Genomic DNA, 7,295 nt, shown 5'->3' with positions numbered 1-7,295 from the left:
ATTTAATCCATGGATGCTTCACCATTGAGCTATATCCCCATCCCTTTTCTATTATTTTGAGACTGGGTTTTACTATGGTAACTAGATTGTCATCTTAATGTAAAGCATGAGCTTACACTTCACTCAATTTGTTTTTAAAATTGCTATTTATGCTTTTCAATTTCTGAAGAAGAGATGGTTATATTACTGTAGTAATGGTAAAATTGCAGTTTTTATTCTATAAAGTCTTTGAGGAAAATAATCTTATTTACCCCTTGTTTTTATTACTTACTCTCTACAAATACATACTCTATGATTTCCCCATAGTAAAGAGAAAATGAATAAATGATGAATGAATAATTCCTACGTTTTCTTCAATATTTTTTAAAGTGCATAAAAGAAACAATTAGAAAAACCTTTCATAAGAGTTAAGAATGTTTCACCTATAGAATATTTTGCAATTAGGTTCACTATAGTACTACTACAATTCATAATTAGTTTTTAGTATAATTTAGAAAGCATGTAATGAAATATGAACATAAAGGCTTGTCCATTTCTATGACTTCACAAAACTCAGTGTGTCTTGGAAGAAATCATTGGTAGAGCTAGTCAGATTTTTGACTGCACTGTAATTTATAACAGAAAATCTGCATTAACTCAGTGAGCTACTGGTAAGTGTTAAGGTCAGTTGTGCATTTCATACTTCAGATCCATAGAAATACTTTTATTGCTTTTCATAGTCATGTTGTAATGAAAAGTGTTTTTTATGATGCCACAGACAATTAATTGAGATACATTACCTAGAAACTTTAAAAGGTCATATATGGAACATAATTGACACCTCATAACCTCCAATACCGATTACTAAAATGCAAATTAGTGCTCTTCAGTATCCTATGGGTATCATAACTCTTTTTTAGATTTGAATTACCTTTTTATTTGCTTATACTCCTCGAACTTAAGTACTTAATTTACTATTTTCAAGTACTGAAAATCAAACTTTAAAAACTATATATCTGTATTCTTAAAACATTATTTTGGATGAAATTATATTTGTAAAAAATGTGCATTATAAAGTTAAATTATATAGCAATAGCTTATTCATTGAATCTGTCAATCTATTTTGCTTACATATAGTCATGTATTTTAACATGTGACAATACAAGAGAGGTGAGGATAACATATGAAAGGGCATTTTTCTGAAATATATTCAATGAAACAAAGCCCAAAAACATATATTTCAGAGAAAGTTATTTAATATTATGAACAGATTATTTACAGATTACAGAAATGTCAGACCAATTATTTCACTTTCAACATGAGGTTTTCACAAGTTGAAGGAAACTTAGGTTTTTCTATATAAGTCTGTTGCTCAGCTCCAGTTATAGACCTCCTCAAGTATGTGCACTGTATTTTCCAGTATTAGACTTTACTACATTTTATTGAGGAAATTTTTAAAGTCAGGAAGAATTTAACTTCCCAACACTGAGATTGTAAAATCAATTGGCTATATTCTTATTCTTTGCCTTCTCTTGTTTAAATGAAAAGGTTCATTGTACCAAACAAAGACTTCTATATTTGTGTTCAGCACAGTATCCCCTCATTTTTTTCTCAAAGGCTTCACTACTGTACTTCTCCTCTAGTTATGTTCAAAACACTAGAACAACTAGGGATAACAGGAACATATCTAAACATTGTAAAGGCTTTCTACACTAAGCCTTAGGCCAACATCATTCTAAATGGAGAAAAATCAAAGGCATTCTTTCTAAAAACTGGAACAAGACAGGGATGCCCTATTTCACCACTTCTAGTCAACATAGTTCTTGAAACTCTGGCCAGAGCAATTAGACAGAGTAAAGAAATTAAAGGGATATGTTAAGGAATATAAGAACTTAAATTAGCACTATTTGCTGACAATATGATTCTATACGTAGAATACCCAAAAATCACCACCAGAAAAGTTCTAGAATTAGTAAATGAATTCAGCAAAGTAGCAGGATATAAAATCAACATCCATAAATCAAAGGAATTTCTATATATCAGTGACAAAACCTCTGAGAAGAAAATGAGAAAAAATACCCCATTTACAATAACCTCAAAAAAATAAGATACTTGGGAATCAACTTAACAAAAGAGGATAAAGATTTATACAATAAAAACTACAGAAATCTAAAGAAAGAAATCAAAGAAAACCTTAGAAGATGTAAAGATCTACCTTGGTCTTGGATAGGCAACATTAATATTCTCAAACTGATGATACTACCAAAAGCACTATACAGATTTAATGCAATTCTGATCAAAATTCCAATGAAATTCTTCATAGAAATAGAAAGAGCAATCATGAAATTCATCTGGAAAAATAAGAGACCCAGAATAGCTAAAGCAATCCTTTAGCAGAAGAGTGAAGCAGGTGGCATCACTATACCAGACCTTAAACTATGCTACAGAGCAATAGTAACAAAACAGCATGGTATTGGCACCAAAACAGACTGGTAGACCAATGGTACAGAATAGAGGAGACAAAGACTAACCCACAAAATTACAATTATCTTGTATTAGACAAAGGTGCCAAAAACATGCATTGGAGAAAAGATAGCATCTTCAACAAATGATGATGGGAAAACTGGGAATCCATATTAAAAAAGAAAAAAGAAAAGAAAGAAAGAAAGAAAGAAAGAAAGAAAGAAAGAAAGAAAGAAAGAAAGAAAGAAAGAAATTAAACCTCTATTTCTCACCATGCACAAAACTCAACTCAAAGTGGATCAAGGACCTTGGAATTAAACCAGAGACTCTGTGTCTAATAGAAGAAGAAGTAGGTCCTAATCTTCATCATGTGGTATTAGGCCCCATCTTCCTTAATAAGACTCCTATAGTGCAAGAATTAAAACCAAGAATCAATAAATTAGATGGAACCAAACTGAAAAGTTTCTTCTCAGCAAAAGAAAGAATCCATGAGGTGAACAGAGAGCCTACATCCTTGGAGCAAATTTTACCCCTCACTAATCTCTAGAGTATATAAAGAAAATAAAACAAATAAACCAATCAACCAATAGGCCAAGGACCTGAACACGCACTTCTCAGAAGAGGATATACAATCCATCAACAAATATGTAAAAAAAAAATATTCATCATCTCTAGCAATTAGAGAAATGCAAATCAAAACTACTTTAAGATATCATATCACTCCAGTAAGAATGGCAACTATTATGAAGACAAACAATTAAAAGTGTTAGCGAGGATTTGGGGGAAAAAGTTACACTCATATACTGCAGGTGGGACTGCAAATTGGTGCAGGCAATATGGAAAGCAGTATGGAGATTCCTTGGAAATCTGGGAATGGAACCACCATTTGACCCATGTATCTCTCGCCTCAGTCTATACCCCCAAAACTTTAAAAACAGCATACTACAGGGACACAGCCACATTAATGTTTATAGCAGCACAATTCACAAAACTAAACTGTGGAGCCAAACTAGATGCCCTTCAGTGAATGAATGGATAAAAGAATGTGGCATTTATACACTATGGAATTTTACTCAGCAATAAAAGAGAATAAAATCATGGCATTTTTAGGTAAATGGATGATGTTGGAGAAGATAATGCTAAGTGAAGTTAGCCAATTCCAAAAAACCAAATGCAGAATACTTTATCTGATATAAGGAGGCTGACTCATAGTGGGGTAGGGAGGGGGAATATGGGAGGAATAGATGAATTCTAGATGGGGCAGAAGGGTGGAAGGGAAAGCAAGAGGGCAGAGGATTAGCAAGGATGGTGGAATGTGATGGATATCATTATCCAAAATACATGTATGAAGATACAAATTGGTGTCAACATACTTTATGTACAACCAGAGATATGAAAAGTTATACTTTATATGTGTAATAAGAATTATAAAACATTCCACTGTCATTTATTTAAAAAAAATATTTTGTAGCAGATTTGGCAGTTATTTTCCTTTTAGCTTCAGTTATCTCATCTATAAAATGAGGATAATAACAAATAAAAACTTTAAAGAGATCATTTGAGATAATGCATGCAAAAAAAAGAGATAATGCATTTGAGATAATGCATGCAAAAAGTGTAGTTCTTGGCACACAATGGTCTCTTGATAAATGGTAATTATTATTATTATTATTATTATTATTATGACTCATTAGATGTTTTCATTGTCATTGTCCATATATAAACCTGTGCTATTCAAGCTGTGATCCACAGACCAGCAGGAAACATTTGGGAGTTTATTAAAATGCTTGCTTCTGGCCCTACCTTAGAAGTACTTTTCCCCACTAGATCCCCAAGAGATTCATATGCAAATTAAATTTTGAGGAATAATTGTCTAAATCACCTTAGATTTCAAACGGGGTTCTATCTGAACTCATGTCTTCTACCTTTTAAAAAAAATTTTCATCTAACTTATTCAAAATGCAGATGGTTAAGATATTATTACTGACCAAACAGGTTCAATTTTGTGAAGAAACATGCATCATGGCTATGAAGAAAATGGAAACAATGGAATTAAATTTAATAGAAAATGTATAACATAAATGTAAACTAACTGTCTCTACTACAATATACCTGGTTGTGGCATTGAATATCTTTGTATTCTTCATTGTTTTTTTTTTTTTAGTTGTAGATGAACATAACACCTTTATTTTATTTATTTATTGTTATGTGATGCTGAGGATGAAACCCAGTGCCTCAAATGTGCTAGGCAAGCACTCTAGCACTGGGCCACAACCACAGCCCCAGCATTACCAACCTTAACAAAGAAATTATGAAGTTATTTGTAAATGGTCTTGAGAAGCTTCTCAAGGTAATGTTCTAGAATATTACCTTGAGAAACTTTTCAAGACCATGGATTTAAGTAACAATCAAAAAAGAAATAACATGTCTGGAAATGTAGAGTAAAAATTATCCCAGAGTCACCCAAACTATTAATACTTCTTTATTCACCTTCTGACCTGGAGTTAACATGCCCTAAACCAGTGCAAAGCAAAACCAGTTTTTCCAAAATCAAATACAAAGCATGAACTTCTGACCCTTTCTTTTTTAATCTTTTGTTTATCTCCCATTCCACTGGTTATATCAATCATTTTGTATTGCCTGAACTGAAAGAAATTGATGTTAGGGTGGCAAATAGGTATCCAATGGAAAGAATAAGTAAATAATAATGATGTTTGTTTTTATAATTATTTTCCTATTGATACTGGTCTTGAAAATCAGAATCAGGACCTCGTTCTCCAATTGTTAAAGATTAAACATCAGAGAAATGCTGAGGCAAAAAAAAAAAAAAGTTTATTTAAGGGATAGAACAGAAACAGACTTCTCCTGAGGGGAGAAGGGGACCCGGACCTGGTATATGTGAGAATGGGCATGTCTTGCTCCTTTATGGATATTAAGTTTCCTTTCTTCTCCTGCCCCTCCTCCTCTTATCTTGCCTATAGGACCAAAAGACAGGCAAGATGCCACTGAGGTTATACTCATTAGCAACTCCTTGTGTTGGGAAGAGAGATTCCCTGGAAGTATTGGTAACCCTGAGAGGGAGGTTAGTGCTCTGTGGAGTTGTTAGCATTGCATTTCCTTTTTTTTTTTTTAATTTTAGCTATCTTCCCAACCCAGTCATCATTATCTAGGCTGACTATTTCTTCTCTGCTGCTGTCTCACTATCAGTAGATGACATAAGAAATTAGAATTTTACCTGAGCATTTATCCAATAAACTTTGAAATAGTATCACCTAAATGAATTGTCTTAGCACTAATCTAAACATAAATTATTACTGAGATACCATGACTGCTGTCTCCCAAATAAAAATAAAGCCAATCAACAAACATAAAAAATGGTTCAACATTTCTAGCAATTAAAGAAATGCAAATCAAAAATACTCTAAGATTTTGTCTCACTCCAGTCAGAATGGCAGCTATCAAGAATACAAACAAGGGGCTGGGAATGTGGCTCAGGTGGTAGCGCGCTCGTCTGGCATGCGTGCGGCACCACATACAACAAAAATGTTGTGTCCGCCGAGAACTGAAAAATAAATATTAAAAAAACAAAAATTCTCTCTCTCTCTCTCTCTCTCTCCTCTCTCACTCTATCTTAAAAAAAAAACTTAAAAAAAAGAATACAAACAACAATAAGTATTGGCAAAGATGGGAGGGGGCACACTCATACACTGCTGGTGGGACTGCAAATTGGTGCTGCCAATCTGGAAAGCAGTATGGAGATTACTTGGAAAACGTGGAATAGAACCACCATTTGACCAAAAAATAAAAAAATAAAAAATAACGCAATCACCAAATGGGTCAAGGACCTGAACAAACACTTCTCAAGAGGATATACACTCAAGAAACAAATATATGAAAAATGTTCATCATCTCTAGCAATTAGAGAAATGAAAATCAAAAATATGCTAAGATACCCAAAGGACTTTAAAAAAGCATACTACAGGGACAAAGCCATATCAATGTTTAGTGCTATAAATACAATTCACAATAGCTAAATTATGGAACCAAGCAAGATGCCCTTCAGTAGATGAATGGATAGGGAAACTTTGTTATATATACGCAATGGAACATTACTCAGCATTAAAAAAGAACAAAATCATATCATTTTCAGGTAAATGGATGAAGTTGGAGAATATAATGCAAAATGCAGTAAGTCAATCCCCAAAAAACCAAAGACCAAATGTTTTCTTTGATATGAGAATGTTGTCTCATAATGGTGATAGTGGGGGATCATGGGAGGAATCGAGGAACTTTAGATAGGGCAAAGGGGAATGAGGGAAAAGGAGGGGGCAAGGGGGTAGGAATGTTGGTGGAATGAGTTAGACATCATTACTTTATGTATAAGACATGAATGTTGTGAAAATACTTTGTGAACAATCAGTGACTTGAAAAATTGTGGTCTATTTGTGTAATATGAAATGCATTCTGCCATCATGTATAACAAATTATAATACATTAAAAAATAAAAAATAAAGCCAAGAGTGACAATGTGTTAAGTTTGAAAATAATTATAAACAACTTTATTTTTCAATTATGAGATATTAAAGGGAAGATAAGTTTAAAGTATTTGGTCTTAAAATTACTAATTTGTACAATTTTGGTTCTTTTGCTCATTCAAAATAGAGATGTGAAAATGAAAGCACTTCTTTAAGGGAATAAAAATAAAATTTTTTATGAAGTGTGTATTCACAAATAAAAATTACTAGATGTTTGTTTTGCTAACCAGATATAACATTGAGTTTATATAGTGCAGTGTTTCAAACCAGGGCATAGACTCATTATTTGGTGTAATTAATTATATGATATGGACCCTA

Source organism: Urocitellus parryii, chromosome X, assembly GCF_045843805.1.
Source record: "Urocitellus parryii isolate mUroPar1 chromosome X, mUroPar1.hap1, whole genome shotgun sequence".
NCBI lineage: Eukaryota > Metazoa > Chordata > Mammalia > Rodentia > Sciuridae > Urocitellus > Urocitellus parryii.
This window is presented reverse-complemented; position numbering follows the sequence as displayed.